The sequence below is a fragment of the Heptranchias perlo genome, chromosome 5, assembly GCF_035084215.1.
Source record: "Heptranchias perlo isolate sHepPer1 chromosome 5, sHepPer1.hap1, whole genome shotgun sequence".
NCBI lineage: Eukaryota > Metazoa > Chordata > Chondrichthyes > Hexanchiformes > Hexanchidae > Heptranchias > Heptranchias perlo.
In genome coordinates, this window is record NC_090329.1 from 95,313,812 (window position 1) to 95,331,582 (window position 17,771).

The 17,771-nt window shown below is 43.3% G+C and overlaps 1 long non-coding RNA gene across 4 annotated transcripts in view; it reads right to left on the reverse strand.

Moving 5' to 3' along the window:
• Positions 1-17,771, reverse strand: part of LOC137321944 (uncharacterized) — a 190,799-nt gene that overhangs the window by 120,250 nt on the left and 52,778 nt on the right. For 3 of the 4 annotated variants that reach the window (XR_010962928.1, XR_010962927.1, XR_010962929.1), the window contains exons 3-4: positions 17,128-17,318; positions 9,239-9,321 (exon numbers count right to left, since the gene is read on the reverse strand). The exons of the other annotated variant lie outside the window; for it this stretch is intronic. This is a non-coding gene — a long non-coding RNA (uncharacterized lncRNA). The remainder of the gene's footprint in view (positions 1-9,238; positions 9,322-17,127; positions 17,319-17,771) is intronic. 4 annotated transcript variants of the gene reach the window in all.

Sequence of the window (17,771 nt, forward strand, 5' to 3'; positions counted from 1 at the left end):
AATTAAGGAAGGACATACTTGCATTGGAAGCAGTTCAGAGAAGGTTCACTAGGTTGATTCCGGGTATGGAAGGGTTGTCTTATGAGGGAACATTGAACAGGTTGGGTCTGTACTCATTGGAGTTTAGAAGAATGAGAGGAGATCTTATTGAAACATACAAGATTCTGAGGGGACTTGATACGGTAGATGCTGAGAGGAAGTTATCCCTCATGGGGGAATCTAAAACTAGGGGGAATAGTCTCAGAATAAGGGGTCGCCGTTTAAGATGGAAATGAGGAGGAATTTCTTCTCCCAAAGGGTTGTGAATCTTTGGAATTTTTTACCCCAAAAAGCTGTGGAGGCTGTATCATTGAATACATTCAAGGCTGAGTTAGACAAATTTTTGATCAGCAAGGGAGTCAAAGGATATGGGGAAAAGGCGGGAAAGTGGAGTTGAGGTAAAAATCAGATCAGCCATGATCTCATTAAATGGCGGAGCAGGCTCGAGGGGCCGAATGGCCTACTCCTGCTCCTATCTCTTATGGTCTTATGGTCTTATACAGGAGCTATGTATAGCTGAAAATACTGCGCTTATACATAATGGGGGTAATTTTCAACTTCTCCGCCTTGGCGGTAACATGGCGGGGCAGACCCTGCCTGAAGAGTCAGCCTTTGGATGAAGCATTAAAGTGATATTTTACTTCAGGTGTATATTTAAAAACACCATATTTAGTATTTTTTTCACTTTTACAATCAAATCTGCTATGACATTGTTCATGATGAGTTGGAAGTTTTCTAAGTACCAGGGTTTTATACCAAATAGTATTACCAGGGACACTGACATGCTCACTGGGTGGCAACTCGGGATTTGGAAACTCTGGAAAGGGGTCCCAGGGTTTGGCCATACTTCGCGAGGAGGTCCCAGGGTCTGGGAGCAATAGGAGGGGGTCCTGAGATTTCACAAGCACTGGAGAGGGAGATTCTGTGAGCATTGGGGCAGGTGCTGGGATCTTGGATCACTGGGCGAGGTATCCTGAAATCTGAGAGCATTGGGGAGGCAGATCTCAGGGTTTGGGAGCACTGAAGTGGTACTGTGATCAGGGAACACCATGAATGCAATCTAGTGTTTTGTGAGCACTGAGAGGGGGTCCCAGAATCTGGGAGTGGAGAGTGAGGGGGAAGTGCTAGGGTCCAGCAGGCCTGCGGAGCGAGGTTTAGAGCATGGGTCGCCAGAGCTGGCAGTATTGGGAACTGCTGGAATCTGGAAGTTTTGGAGGAGTCGCAGCATTGTTGGAGGGTACCCAGCAGAATAGGAATCAAACTTCCCTTGGTTCTTTTCTAATCATGAGGCCCCAAACCCCTACACCGTATTTCTGCCCTTCTACCTCCTCCTCAACCCACCAGAAGGCCCCTTTTGCACCCTTACGTTCCTTCCCCCATTTTCCTAATTCTCATCCAGTTCCTGTCTTTACTTCCTGCCTTAAAACAATTATGGTTTTTGTTTCTGAAAATTTCTGGATGGAATATCATGGGCTGGGGGTACACTATGGGGGTTATATTGGATAATCCCCGAAAACGGGAGCTGGGATCACAGTGTGTGATTAACCCGAGCCCGTTGGTTAAGATGCAGGCAGCACGTAACATTCGTGCTGCCTGGTGATTTCTATGATTGCTGCGTGGAGCCAGTGCTACCTGTGCTGTTGATTGGCTGCACACATCAGCAGGGGGCCCCGATATCGGGAATGGCTAGCACTACTTAAAGGCAGCCTGCACCTCTTAAAGGAGAGGTGCACTGTGGCTGCAGGAAGTGGTGGAAGTCAATTGTGAAGTGAACCTGTGCTGCGATATATTGAAGAATATATCTGCGCCTGTGAGAGAGCATGCACCAGGATTCTCAGAGGAAAACATTTGCAGGGCTACAGGGATAGGGCAGGGGCATGGGACTAGCTGGATTGCTCTTGCATAGAGCTAGCACGGACTCGATGGGCCGAATAGCCTCCTTTCGTGCTGTAACCTTTCTATGATTCTATGATTCTATGATCCTATGATCCACTGGAGGCCTTGGTGCAAGAGGTGGAGAGAAGGAGGGGCATCTTATATCCACAGTGGTGCAGGAGGCCCTCCAGACAAATGCTCAAGAGGCATTGGGAGGAAATAACGGATGAGGTCAATGCCAGGAGCATAGCGCCAAGAACATGGATGCAGTGCAGGAAGGAGTTCAATGATTTAACATGCGTTGTCAAGGTGAATGAGTTCAACTGTCAAGTGGTGTCTCCTACCAACTGCACCACTAGCCGCATCCACTGCTCCAAGCACTACACCCCCATCACCCACCTACTAACAAACTCCTTCAATCAGTACTCAACTCTTCCAATCAGATGCTTCCTCTCACCCTCACACATTACCACTGTTGCAAGCCGCAGTCCCACAACTCACAGGTCACACACATTGGCAGCTATTCAACCATGACAGGCACATCACCCAAACATCTTGCAGGACACTCACTGACACATTTCCCCATTTCTTGCAGGAGTTGGTGGCGCATTACAGGAGGCAGCAAGAAAGCACTGGAGGAGGACAGGAACGCCTACATGTCTTAACTCCCATGGAGGAGATAGGTGCTGTTAATCATGGGACAGGCCATCGCTGAGGCTGTGGCCACTGGCAGTGGTGGATGGATCGATGATGAGGGTCTCTGCATACCTAATCCTCCTTCTCACTTCCCATGTCTCCCTCATTGCACAATCTTTTCTGACTCACGTGCTGCAGATGGTGTGAGCGTGCACTTCTTACTTTCTCCTCTCCCCTCACCACAACTCAACCCCTGTCCCTTTGTCATTTCAGTTACCCAAGAACTGGAACCTACACAGTCAGAGCAGGCAGAGGCAGACGACAGAGATGATGAAGACACACCGTCACTCGATCTTACACTCGCAGCCACCAGCTCAGAGACTGACACTGTGTGTAGTTTAGAGGCTAGGATAGAGGAGGGATCTGCACGTGGTGAGATATCGGGCAAAGGTGCGCAGGAGCCGGGGTGGGGGAAAGGATACCACAGGTGCCAGCTTGCCGGAGGGCGAAATTGCACATTAGTTCTGCTGCCGAGGAGTCAGATGATGACTTTGATGGGCCAGGCTACAGAAAAAGGCTGATGGATGTACACAACCAAATGCTTGGTGCACTGGAAAGCCTGCCAGAAAGCCTGCGCACAATGTGAAGGAGCATGGAGGAGTCCAGCTCCAGCTTGGCACAGGGCTTTGCACAGAGTTTTTAGCCCATCCTTTCCAACATGGAATGGGTGGTCACCTCCTGTGTAACCCACCATGATGCAAAATCTGATGATCGATGTCTCAGCTTCCATTGCAGCACAAATATCTGCCATGGAAGTTCAGACTGCTGCTATCGTGGCTCTGCGTACCACTGTTGAAAGGGGCTTCCAGGGCACCACAGCAGTCCAGCAACCTGTTCTCTAGCAGATCACCAGGATTGCTGAGGCGCCACCCCGGGAGAGTGGCAGTGGGGCCATGGAAGACGAACCTGCTGTCCCCTCTCAGGATGACAGCATTCCTGCTCCCACTGCTGCCACTCTGACAGTGCCATTACTGTTCCTAGTCAGCCAGCTGGCCCAGACTGCTGCAGCCCAGGCCGAGATGGTGCAGTCTGAAGCCGCTTCAGAGCTGCTCGAGGTCATCCTCCAAGGCCATCCGCAGTCTCCTCAATTGAAGGTCAGCAGCCTTCCACCACCCATGCTCCAGCCACTGGGGATGCACCTCCAGGAGTACTAGGAAAGGTAAAGGCATGAACAATAGGCACTAAGGGAATGCATAAGGGTGAATAGTATCAGTCTGTTTGAATCATTTCATGTCTAAATCCATAAATGTGGTTTTGAATTTGTATTTGGTGTTGGTTTTCATTTCTGCGATGGGCTGAGGGAGGAAGCAATGTATAATCATAAGGAGGATGATTTGATGGTCATGTGAGAGAGGAAAGGTAAGGAGTGTGGGACTGTTGGTGAATGGGGAGGTGTCGTTGAGATTACTGGTATCACTCATTAATAATCTGATTACGCAGAGCCCTGGCAGACAGGGCCTGTCGATCTTGTAGCCTCCCTGCCTCTTCCTCCATTTCCTGCTGCACTTCCTCCTCTACCTCCTCCGCCTCTTCCTCAGGTTGTCGCCTGATAGGCGGTGACAAGGGCTGCTCCCTCATAATGGCGAGGTTGTGCCTCTAGCAGCATACAGTGAGAAATCTTGATACCCGCTCAGCTGAGTACTGCACGGATCCTCCAGACCGGTCCAGGCAGCGGAAGCGTTGCTTGAGGACGCCTATGGTGTGCTCCATGATGTTCCGTGTGGCAGCATGGCTCTCCTTGTACGCCGGCTGTGCACGTGTGCTTGGATTCCTGACTGGAGTCATGAGCCATGACATGAGGGGATAACCCTTGTCGCCCAGTAGCCAGCCTTTGACTTGCGGTGCTGGGTGAAATACAGGTGGAACAGAGGACTGCCGCAGAATGAATGAATCATGACTGCTGCCGGGTTAGTGGGCATTGACCTGCATGATGCGCTGTGTACGGTCGCACACCAGCTGCACACTGAGGTAATTCCTTTCTGTTCACGAATATGGCCGAGTTCTGATGTGGAGCATACATGGCAATATGCGTGCAGTCAATGGCACCCTGCACCATGGGGAAGCCTGCAATACGAACAAACCCTCATGCTCATTCCTGCTGCTTGTCTCTGGCAAGAGGGAATGAGATGAATCCATTTCTAAATGTGTACAGAGCCTCAGTGACCTCCCTTATACGGCAGTGCACTGCAAACTGCGAGATGTTGCTTATATCTCCGGCAGCAGCCTGAAAGGAGCCAGAGCCATAAAAATTAAGCACTTGACAGCCACAGGCAATGCTGTCCTTGCCCTGCTTTGAGGCTGCAGTTGTGGCTGCAGCAGTTGACAAATTTCAGTCACGACCTCTTTAGTGAACTGAAGTCGTCTAATGCATTGTTCGTCGCTGAAGTTGAGGTAAGAGAATTGGTCCCTGAAGATCCTCCTTGGATATGGCTTCCTACTGAGTGCCCTCCTCCTCCTCCTCCCCCCACTTCTAGCAGCTTGTCCTGCTCTGCGTGGCCTCTCTTCATTCTCCCAGCCATATTCAATTCCCAGAGGAAGCCCGACCAGGCCACACATGTCTGGAAGCAACTTTTCTCAGCACAATATTTTAAATGCCACTAACAGTACTGCAAGACCAGCCGGACCACTCTCTTTAGGATATTGAAATTTTGGCCAATTATAGGAACTTCCAAAAACACTTACAATTACACCAGCAGCCAGAAGAAATAATCCAGCAACTGACCTGTAACCCCTGCACTGCTGGAGGGTCCTCCATGCGGTTTAAGTCCTGTTCAGCTGTGTGGCTGGAGTGGGGAGTTCCAAAATGCTGCCGGTTGTAATAATCTCCCTACTCTTCATGCTGCCGGTGGTCGTTAGGTGCACGTATGCAAACGCCTTTATAAAGATGGAGTCCTGCATCAGAAGTGTGCGCGCGCATCTCGGACCCCATTTTCGGGGCTTAGGTGTTCGCGTAGCGCCTACTAAACGGGCGCTGCATGGCCCAATTTTGCCCCCAATGTGCTTCTGGCCTATGCCAGTAATTCTTTAATTGCACGATTAGTGGGTTTTTTGACTTATACAATCTTTAATAAACATAAATTTCCATAAACAAATAAAAATGATTTGGTAAAGAACTCAGAAGATCATCATTTATGCAGTTTTTAGATAAAAATTCCGTTAACCTCAAAAATGGTTCAGATTTTTTAACTGAATTTTCCATAGCAATAAACAACAATCCATTCTGTATAAACAATCTCTTTGTTCGCTTATCTTTTCTAACCATCAGCAATGAAAGCATGATAACAGGTGTTGCTATTCACAGGTGCTGTCTCTCATGGATATTGTCCATTTAAACAGTTCATAACAGAAAACAATACACGGAAACCTCAACTCGTGTCGGTTTCCGGCGTGAAATGGGCAGCGTGATCCCATCACGTGCGCACAGATGTCGGCCCCAGGCCTGATCGAAATTGGCCCTGGCGCCACATTTGCACGAAACCGGCAAGCTGCGGATACAAATTGGGAGTCCAGATGCGAATGGCCAGTTGGGTAGGTCTGATGTGGGGGAGGGGAGGTGAAGTGGAGGGTCTCAGGCCCAGGCCAGTAGTGGCCTGCAGTATATTTGTGGAACCTTCTCCTCTTGGCTCCACAGAAAGAAAACTATAAAAAAAGTATTCTTACCCTTTTATGTGCGGCCTCCATTAGTCCCTTTAAGGAACACTGGTTAGGCCGCTTAAGACCCGGAACAACTGAGCAGAGCATGCATGGCGTAAGCTCCACCCATTTGATAACCAACTTTGCATTGGGGTCCTGCAACTGGCATTAGGACCCTAATTTGCATATTCAAGGCACCTAATGCCTGTTTGAGCCAGCTGCCCCACACACTAGAAGACGCCAGCTTCAAATTAGGCACTGGCACACTGGCACTGGCAGGAGTGTGCAACTTGAAATTCGTCCCCCTATCGTTGATTTTTTACCCAAAAAACAGGGGTAACAATGTTCGATTTCTCCCCCAACATTTCTCAATAGAATGTCATCACCTGCCTGAAATAAAACTTTGAGAATTCAATCTCCAGTTTCTTTTGAAGTCTTTTGGATAAAGCAAATAAATTCTCGAATCCTCACAGGATGAGGGGGCACACTCTTTTATCCATAGCAATTCGTATATTTAGATAGGGTTTTCCCATTATTTGTATATACATAGGAATTTTCAATGTTAAATATTGACATAAAAAGTGTGACAAAATTGTGACAACAGGAAATAAGGTTTGTGGATATGAAGTCCGTGCCACTTGCAATATTTTTAATGTAGAGATATATAATATAGAGATTTCTTCAGATTGAGAGTGACTAGAAATAATGCCGAGCCAGCTGTATACCAAAATAGGATCAAAGACAGGCAAGTTTGTAACCTTCATTCTCAACCTTCAACCTCAATTAATGCCCACTGTATGATGGGGCCATCAATTATTATTTAAATGATTCCCTCTTATAAAAATGAGAAGGTAGTAGATTGAATGTCACTGACACCTCCATATTGATGATGTGATGAATGGTCTAGTGTTCCTTACAGGCTCTTCACAGTATAATAAATTAACCATAAAGCAAGTGCAGGCTGACAATATGAAACCAAAATGAGCTCCAAAATGTCAGACTTTAAATGGACACAAGCTTGTATTAATTGTTATAGCCTTTGTCATGGTTGTGATTTTGAAATTCCCAAGGAAAAGAAATGGGAACTGGATGGAAAAAAGTTGTTAGCTCAGTGATTTCTTCGCCTGAATGGGAAATTGCAGAAAGTGATGACAACATCCCTGCTTTGTTCTACTTGCCCTTTGAGTCCATCAGTATTATTGTCTTAGTTTGAACCCAAGAGGATTGTAAAAAGTGTATATTGTCATATAGTAAAGATTCTTTAGCAATAGGAGCCCTAATGTTGTTGCAACTTCTGCTTTCTGTGTTATTAGTAAGTACTGTGGTCAGAACAGAAGGGTACGTGGTAAATCATAACCTCTAGGGGATTTCTGGAGTTAAATTTTACTATTAATAGGGGAAAAGCCACGAGGGTGATTTTATCTCTACCCACCCGGCGGAAACTGGATGAGTGGGCAGTTAAAATCCCCTGGGTCAGTTACCCACCCTGGAGCCGCCTGAATTTTCAACAAAGGCGGCAAGGGCACCCACCCAAAGTCGGCAGGATCCTGTTTAGCATATGCCAACGATGATATCGGGACTTGATTACAAGTTTTACTAATAGGCCTGAGGGGAAACGGCAGTGAATTTCCCATTCAGGCCAACCCAGTGAGGAAGAGGACCAAAAGGTAAGCTTAAATTTAAAAAAATCTTAACCCTCACTCCTGCATGCCCGTTTTCAGGTGTGATCGAATTTTTAGGCCAGTGCCTTCAAGTGAGGAAAAGAAAGGACGAATTTTGTTTTAAAAGACACGTAGAACTGATGTGCGTACACTCCTTGAGGTAGATCTGAAGAACTGGGTGAGCGACCAGCGGAGTATACCGGCCGGTCACTCGATCCTGCTGGCGGGAGGCCCAGTCCATTTTTGAGGGCGGGGTGTCATTAGCATGCCGCCAGTGAGCTGCAAGTGCCACATGGGCTAACTTGCACCCCTGTGCAGTTTTCTTCTTTTCGACTGGAGACTGACTGAAGATTTTTTTCAGATGTTAACCTCTTTTGTTAAGTAAACCTTTTTCTACCTGTCCCCAAATGGACACACATTCATCTTCCACACAGTCAAGCTTTAAAACAATGCGACACCTATTTATTAGAAACAATAAGAAGGTACCCTCATCCTTTTCTAACACACTGTTTTTAAACGTGTATAGAATTTTTAAAAAATGTGTAATAGTCAAGCACACCCAAACCAATTGGTCCCATCTAGATTAACTGGAGTGATAGATACTAGGCCTATCACATCTATTGCTCAACTGTGGGTTGCCTGGGAAACAGGGTCAAGCGACAGGCAAAGCAGAGCTTCCCAGCTGCAGTCTCCACAGGCTGCCAACGTGTGAAATTTGCAGGAGCAGCAGCAGCAATAACAGGGCTCTGGTTGAGATTTTTTATGGAATAATTGATGGTCGTAGAATACGCAATATTACCGTCTTTACTATCAATGTTGCTTGAGGTATAAAGACATCTTTCAGGGGAAAAGATCATGGGGCAGAAATTGCTTGCGAAATAACGGTGAGCTCAACAGCGCTCTCCGTTGTTAGTGGCGAAATGGAGGAGCAAGTTCGGGCGTTCGCACATGCGCCGTGAAACATGGAAATCTGGAACTTGTTCCTAGTGATTCACCGGCGATATGACAGCTTCGAGTTAAAGGGATATCGCACACTCCAATCAGAGAAATAATTGACAAAGTGCAAACTTGCTTATCAGCCCAGCTGGAAAGTAACTAATTACACCACCAAACAGGTACACTTATAAATACAGATCTAAACTAAGTTTTAACAATGCGGTAGGTCTTAATGACTGCCAAACAACTAAAAATTAACTTTTAAAAACCTGAAGTCTCATTACTCCTTATTTTAATAGATTTTGATCATTAAAAAAAATTGAACATTTTATCATGAAAATGAAACATGAAAAAATTGAACATTTTTTTAACTTTTATTTAATTCAATTATTTCTTACCTCTCTTTTCTTTGGTGTCTATAACTGTTTTTACTTTGACTTAAATTGTTGTACCTTTCACTTCCTGGTTTAACGCTCCAAGCCTGCAGAGACAGTGAACGTAGCGGTCAAAAAATGCTGCGATCTGATTGGTCGAGGGGAGATTGTGAGCCTCTCGCTTCTCCCAGGGTCCTAGCTTCGCTTGAACTGACGTTGGGCTCTTCTCCGCCTCCCTTTCGAGGAAGTGCCGAAGAAAGGACGTAAGTTAGTGGGTTAGTATAAATCTACGAGGCGGTAAGTACTGTTGGTTCGTTGCTCCGAGCAATTTCTGCCCCCCTGATATTTCATAATCTTTTTGGCAGCCAGTCTAATCTGCAAATATAACCCGTGAATGGATTCACTTTTTTGCAGCGAGATGTCACGTCTTCTTTATTCAATAACACCCTGTTTCTTTTCATACAGTGTTGCAACTGATCCTAATTATTGGACTAGCAAAAACTTAAAGAGCCACCAAATTGCAGATTTCCTTTAGGATATTACCCTCCCCCACTTCCCAAGATAAAATAGCCAGCAAGTTGATCAGGAAATATTCATTAATTTTCTGAATCGGCCGCAGTATTAATCAATAACCTGGTACAGTATGAATAGCTGTCAGCCTCGGCTCAGTGGTAGCACTTATACCTCTGAGCCAGAAGGTCGTGGGTTCAGGTCCCACTCCAGGGACTTGAGCACAGAATATAGGCTGACACTTCAGTGCAGTACTGCGGGAGTGCTGCACTGAGATGACTTATAAAAGTGAGGCCCAGTATGTCCAGTATTTCCTCTCAGGTTAATGTAAAATATCTCAGTGCTACCGCTGAGCCGAGGCTGACAGCTATTCATACTGTACCAGGTTATTGATTAATACTGCGGCCGATTCAGAAAATTAATGAATATTTCCTGATCAACTTGCTGGCTATTTTATCTTGGGAAGTGGGGGAGGGTAATATCCTAAAGGAAATCTGCAATTTGAAGAGGAGGAGGGGAATTCTCCTGGTGCTGTGGTCACAATTTATCCCTCAATCAATATCACTGTACCTGCAATTTGCAATCCCTCCAGTGCAGTATTCCCATGTCACATGGGAGTTGTGTTCAGCCAATGCCAGTGGGTTATAAGTGAGTTGACTGCACATGATTTATCGTGGGGTCACTGCTGGATATGATCCTTGAGTGGAAATGGCAACTCCAGGGCATAAATGGTCTGGTAGACTTCCAGGGCATTAGTAATGTGCTGACAGTTGCAATAAAAATACAATGCAATCACTAAACTTACTGTGCCTTGTAACTGCCTAAATGTCTCCCTGCGTAGGAATCTAGTAATTTTATTATTATACCAGTTGATCTCCCCAAATGTTGCTCATGGGGAAAAATAAAAAATAAAATGTCTCTTTTCTTGGAACTGTCTCTCTTGTTCTTTTTTATCTACTTTTTACCGTGTCACTCTCTGCATTGGTGTCCATCCCTCCATTTAAAACCAATTAGTTTCCTTGCTCTTTCTCCCAGTCTTTCTGTAAGTCTCTCTTTCCCTCTGTCTCCTCTCTTTTTTGTATATCTCACACATTTTCCTTTCCCAACGTGCTTGAATTCTAGACTGTGTAATAGCCCAGGCAATGAGTTATGTATCACGACTATTTCAACAGAGAAGGTCCTGAGGAAAGGTACCTGTCAGTGTGGAAATGATATCAAAGCAATTACATTTGGATGTTGCAGTCACTGTGTGATATAGGAAGACACTTAGGGACAAGCTTACTGCTCCTCTCTGAGTTGGGATATGGCATGTGGTGTGGGGAGACAAGGGAAAGGAATACGAGATAGCTTACTAAAAATGAAAAAGAAAATGTTTCAAATTCTAAAACATTAACCTAAGTACATGTGCTGGATTTCTGAATGTGTTTTTCCATTGCTGACTCAGAATCTCTTTCCACTGCCAAGACAATCAGCCAATCTGTTTGATAATTGCTAAATATAGCACACACTTTTCTACTTTGTCTGTGTCATGACCTTGCTCAATGAACCTTGTCACTTCGTTCCAAATCGCAATAATTGCAACTTTCAACTGTTAATGGAGCATTTTTCCAAAAGGTTCTTTTCCCGTAATCTAAAAAAAAACTGTAGTAAAAGAGAAATGAGAGCTGAATTGCCGTATATTGGAAACTATGATTTGTTATATTGCAGATTGTATTTTTCTGTACTATACTTTCAATTAGTAGGAAATACATGATTTGACATTCATTGTGTCCTTTTGCTCATAGCTTTCTGACCAGATATTTGTACTGAGTTCTACAAATGTCTATGTTCATAAATGTATCACTTATATTGGTGTTTATAACCTCAGATATATACTGTGCAGCATCAGACACACACCAGTGCAGTGTCACCCAGAAAATAACCCTTAATATGTGATGCACACTATGTAGTATTCCTTTAGTTTTCAAAATACATTAATTTTGCCCTTGGGAGCTAATTTTTCTCGGTCAGGTCATAGCACAGTAAGATGCAGAGTAAAGTTTCTTTAATGGGGAAAGTTTTCCTCTGTGTGAAAAGTCTAGCAAATTGTAAATACATTTATAAATAGTGGAGTTACAATCTCATTATGCCAGGCATGATATTGTAATGGTTATGTTACTGGACTAATAATCCAGAGAACATGAGTTCAAATCCCACCAGTTTCTGGAATGAATTCAGTTAAAAAAAAATTGGAAACAAAAAGCTGGTATCAGTTAAAGATCAACTATCAAGCTGTCGGATTGTCGTAAAAATGCAATGAATTCATTAATGTCCTTTAGGAAAGGAAACCTGCTGTCCTTACCCGTTCTGGCCTATATATAACTCCAATCTCTTACCAACGAGGTTGACTCTTAACTGCCCTCTGAAGTGGCCTACTAAGCCACTCAGTTGTATCAAACCACTACAACGGTTCAAGAATGACTCATGTGGAGCATAAAGACCGGCGTGGACCAATTGGGCCAAATAGCCTTTTTCTGTGCTGTAAATTGTATGTAAAAAAGCTCTCAGGGCAATCAGGGAACATGCAATAAATTAGGCCTTGCCAGTGACGCCCTCAGCCTGAGAATGAATTATAAAAAAATTTTAGCATTGAGCAGGAAATCAACCTGGTCTGTATAGTTCAGTACTCCATCAGGAAAACTTTCCCCAATATAGCTTGACCCCAACCTCAGAACAGTATTAGTGTGACATCTCTCATTCAGAACCATAGAAGTTTAGAACCATAGATGTTTATAGTGCAGAAGCAAGTCATTTGGACCATCGTATCACTGCCAGCTCTTTTCTAGAGCAATCCAAAGCTAATCCCACTGCTTTGCTTTCTCCCCATAGCCCTCTATCTTCCTCAATCTCATTCAGTGAGGCCTTTGCTGACAGTTTATTTTGAATCACGGACAAGTTTTTAGTTGGGTGTCCACAACTACTGGAAGTGGATTGAGACTGCCAACCTCATTTCACACAGGACCCTTACAGCCAGCAAAGACTATGGGTTGAAGACAGAGGTCTTGGAGATGAAAACCCACTGAGCCACATTTCCCTAGGAGCTCAGCATTTTTGCTGAGTTGTAAACTATAATGGATAATCTATAACAGTAGAAAAACATAACCTGAAGAAGTTGTAAGTCCTGAGCCAGAGACCTGGTAGCAATGTTATGTTATGTCTCCTAATAAGGGTGGGGTGCACTGAAATTTATATATGAATAAAAGAGCTAGACAACAGCAATTAAAAAGTCTCTTTACTTCAAGGAGATATTGGTATGTTTCGATGTGTTACTTTTTAAAAAGAAAACTAACAACATTTTAATTTCTTAGGATAAGCAGAAGCTATGTAAATTACAAAGACCAACTTGAGTAAGATTGTAAACTACATGATTTAAATTTTAATCTCCTAATTGCTTGAGAGTTTATGCTGGTGTGGCTCGGGATTGTGAAATCCAACTGGATTACTATGAAGAGGTTAAATTCCAATTCATGAAGGCCAGCATGTAGAATTTTTCCATCACCTGGTTTCCAGGGTAAATCTCTATTTAACCTGTAGTTGATTTGTGCCTGCCTTGTTGGGCCATAAAATTTGGCTCTGAAGTGAAATAAAAATAACTTTACCTTTGTCCTGAGCTGCACAATAAATGTTATCTGTGGCACGAACAATATCAGAATGTTCTCATATTTTAAAACCGCCCTTAATTGTGCCCTACTTCATCCATCCCTGAAATATCTTCCTTAAGTGCTAAAGTAATTGTGCCATGCAACGTGACCCTTGACCTGCTATTGTTTCTTTTTTTTGTGTCCAGAACTGGAGTTCTTTTAGTTTGTTGGGTTCAAAGACTTGTCAGGAGATTGAAAATGTGCAGACCTTGCACTAGCTGGCTTCAAAGTTCAGGAAGTACCAGTCGTCACTCTGGCTGAGACAAATGTCTACATAAAAAATGTTTCACTTGACGTTCTGCAGGGCCAATGTCACATTCCCTCAATTAGAATAGGACGACATGGTTATTACGTGGAAATATAATGGGATACAAGACATTTTGTGAAGGTAAAGGGTTATACACATGGTGTCAAAGGAGACAGCCAGTGTTTCAATTAACTAGTCAAAGGCCATAATATAAGAAATACATTAATTGAGCTGAATATTTGCTTAAGTAGATTAATTGATTTGTCTTTGACAATTTCTTTTTTTTAACAGCTCTTTCAAAAATTAAACATGGCTAAGCCTGCAAGATGCTAATTAACAGTATCTTGAGTATGTAAGCTGCTTGTGTATAGAAACCTTGTTGAAAGACATTACAAATAATAAAAAAATTGCACATTAAACTTTACTTACTTCATTTATAAAATCTGAGGAAGGAGGAAGCCTCCGAAAGCTTGTAGATTTCAAATAAAAATTGTTGGACTGTAACTTGGTGTTGTAAAATTGTTTACAACTGAGTTAAGGAGACTGTGCACTGATCTAACAACAACAACAACAACAACAACAACATGGATTTATTTAGCACCTTTAAAATAGAAAAATGTCCCAACATGCTTCACAGAAATGTAATCAGACAAAGTTGGACTCTGTCTAATTTAATGAAACTCTTGGGTCTGTTCCACATTTATTCACCTCCAACTTTGTTATAACCAAATCTTTGAAAACTAAGAATTTCAGTAGTTATAATGAGATGATTGCTATAGCACTGTTAATAACATAGCATGGACTTTACATGAAAAGTTATGAGCTAAAATTTTATAGAAACAGAACAAGATGTAGACTGCTATAGTTAGAATGCTTCCTATTTATTGCAATGTGTTCTGCACCTTCCATACTGTACAATCGGCCCCTCTGACTCTCCAAGTTTGGGTGAGAAATTCCTGCCCTGCTGCTTCTGAATCACAAGCTCACAAGCCTATACAATGGCACATCTCTTGTGTTTCCTCACTGAAGAGTGAGAGAAGACACTCACAAATCCCATAACCAGTCAAGCTGTGAAGAAAGAGAAATACAGAACAGGGAGACATAGAGAAAGAGGAAGACAGAAATTAAAATTAATAGAAAGAGAGGAAAAGAGGATAAGAGAGAGAGCGAGGAATATATTAATGGCATTTTTGTCATTAACTGTGGCCTGTTTGATGGAAGCAACTTGCCACTTTTAGTCATGTTTATGTTTTTGACTTAAGGCATCCTACAGGAAAATGGCTTGCAACTGAAACTCTCACACCTGGAATTCATCTAATGTTGACAGATGGTGGTCATCATTGGTTTGTGGGCCTCAAAGTTCACTATGCCCTCATCGCCTTAGTCCATAGACTCACTGGTAGAAATGACAGTGGAGAAGCTTCCATTATTGAGAGCACTGACACACGCCCTGATCTACAAAATGTTTCCGCCTGTCTACTGTAGCCATTACCTTTGTTATTTTGTTTCTTTCTTTGGACCCCCTTATGCCAGGCACTATTCTCCAGCTGCTGATAAAGTTTGGTATTTGGCAGGTTTGGGTACTCTGCCAAAATGGTGCCAAACCACCCATTGGAAGATAACAACAGTGCTGGTAATATAGGGACAAATAGTTTTTGATCAGAAATTCAGAGAGATAAATGTAACGTAACCTCACTATCACCAGCTCTTGTTGGAACATTTTTCCTGGTGGAAATTTCATTGCAGTCACCAGAGGAGCTCAAACCTCAGTGAGATGAGCACCTGTTAAGTAACTACTTTGCTGGACCCCACAAACTTGTAATAATGAGATGTGACTGGTAGTGGAAAGTCTCTCATCGAGGAATCCATAGTGAAAGCAAAGTATTCACTTCACCCGAACAAAATAATATAACATTTTCCCATTGACCTCTTTAGTACTGGGAATGGATACTCTGGTATATGTCAACAGAGGAGATTATCTAAAACCTATTTGAATAATAACCTGCCCTTCACATAGCACTGAGAAATCTGCTATTTCAGGACTGAATCGGTTGAATGCTCATTAAACAGTGATTCTAAACTAAGTTGCTCCAATAAGGCAACATCATTTGTTTCCATCTGCAGTATGTTTAGACATCTAAACCTTAAAAAATATTCACTCTAAGCATGTAGTCAGTTAAATGCATATTCCCTTCAATGACACAATTTCATTGACAGGGTATCCAATAGCTGGCTTGTACTATACAACTATTACAATTATGTTGCTTCTCTAAACATAATTGACTTATGTGCAGTAAGTAGGAGGTCATATTGACTACATGTTGTTGTACAATCATATTGTTCTCCAGGGAGAGTAGCTGTTGAGATTAATTTATTTTCCTTTAGTCTTTGACTTAGCAAAAACATCTGCATGTACTTCAAGTCAGCACAACGGGAGTGTAAACAAACTGGAATCTTTTTGTACTTTTCCACTTTTCTCCCTTCTCTCATGAAGGTGGTGATACGTTATGGGACACAGTTACACGGGCACTGACAGCACTCCAACACCTCACCCAAAAACATGCTTCTTGTATGAGCCTAGGCATGGAAAGTAAGCACAACAATAGCGGAGCATCATAATCAAGCTTATTTCTAATCCCATCCGTTACCCAGACATTATTTTCCAGGAGGAATCACTGGATATTGATCAGGAGTGGGAAAAGGAACTAATTTTCCTGCCCTTTAGCCTGGAGCACTGAAGTTAATTGTAACGCTTATCACTGGCTAAGATCAGCTAACTCAGCACAGACCAGGAACTGAACCTGGTTCAGTATGGTTTAGTACTACATCAAGTGGTGCACTCACCCACTGAGCCACAGGATGCAGAATGCTTGTGGCATTTACTCCCCACAATGTCATGAGTCTTTTTCAGCATTCAAAGTATATATATGACGTTTATAATTTGCAACTTTTAGCCGCTAAAATGTGTTAAAAACACATTGATTTGGCTAAGATATCTCATCTCATCTAGTGCAGGTCATATGTGTAAATATATCCTCATTACCGCAGCAAGTTTAACACATAAGATTTTCTGATGCTCCTTGGTGCAAAGCGCTGCCGGGGATCGGCGCAGTTTGGAAAATTGAGCACCCGCTAATTAACCCGACTAATTCACCATTATATTTTGTTTAACTTTTCTCCATGCTTAAGTTGGCTTTGCTGGATAGGTTGCCAGTTTTTGCTATGTTGGGTTTATTTCCTGCCAATGCTTTCCTTCATCATTCTTAATTGCATCTGGCAATTATGTCCCACTGTAAAAAGTGGTGAAAATGCGTATTCCTTTGTGGGGGTGGGGAGAGCAGCTGGTTGTGAACATACTCCATGATTTAGATAAGGAATAAGGGGCTAACAAATGCAGGTGCAACGATACCCGAGGTGTTTCGTCTTCACCCATCACTTTACTGGGACCTACGTTTACAGACCCGCTTCACGCCTACCTGGATATATCAGAGAAGGCTCGTTTTCTCTGCCTCTGCTTCACAAGAGTGCTTGCTATAGAGCTGTATCCTCTGATGCAGGATAACTTGCAGTGAACAACTGGATCAGAGATGGGAACTTTACCACAAGATGAAGCTTTCCACTCTACCACAGGGGATATCTACCACATCGGACAGTCTGTAGTGCACACCTGTATCAGGCAAAAAGACAAATGCTATGTTTGCCAGGGAGAAAACTTTCATAAACATCATTATGTACATCAGCGGCCATTATTTGTGATGCCCTCATTGCGTGATAGACCACAGTGCCTGCATTATTTGAATGAGAAGAAACACTGGGTGGATGATAGTCCTGTTAGAAGATCAGGAGTATCTCTGCATCCATGGCTGCTGACCCCACTGTGAAACCCTCCAACAGCAGAGGAGCACCTCAGTTTGGATTCCTCAGCACCAGTTTTCATTCCCTTGGCTGGCGCCTCTACCATCAAAAAAAAGGGTGGCTTACAACTTTGGCACAATTTAAGAATGTGTGCATGAGGGCAATGGCTGTGCACAATACTTGAAACAGTAATTCCCAGAAGGTGAAGCAATTCCAAACTGAGGTGTGTGCTGCATTTGTTGGGACCCACAAGAAATGCAAGCAG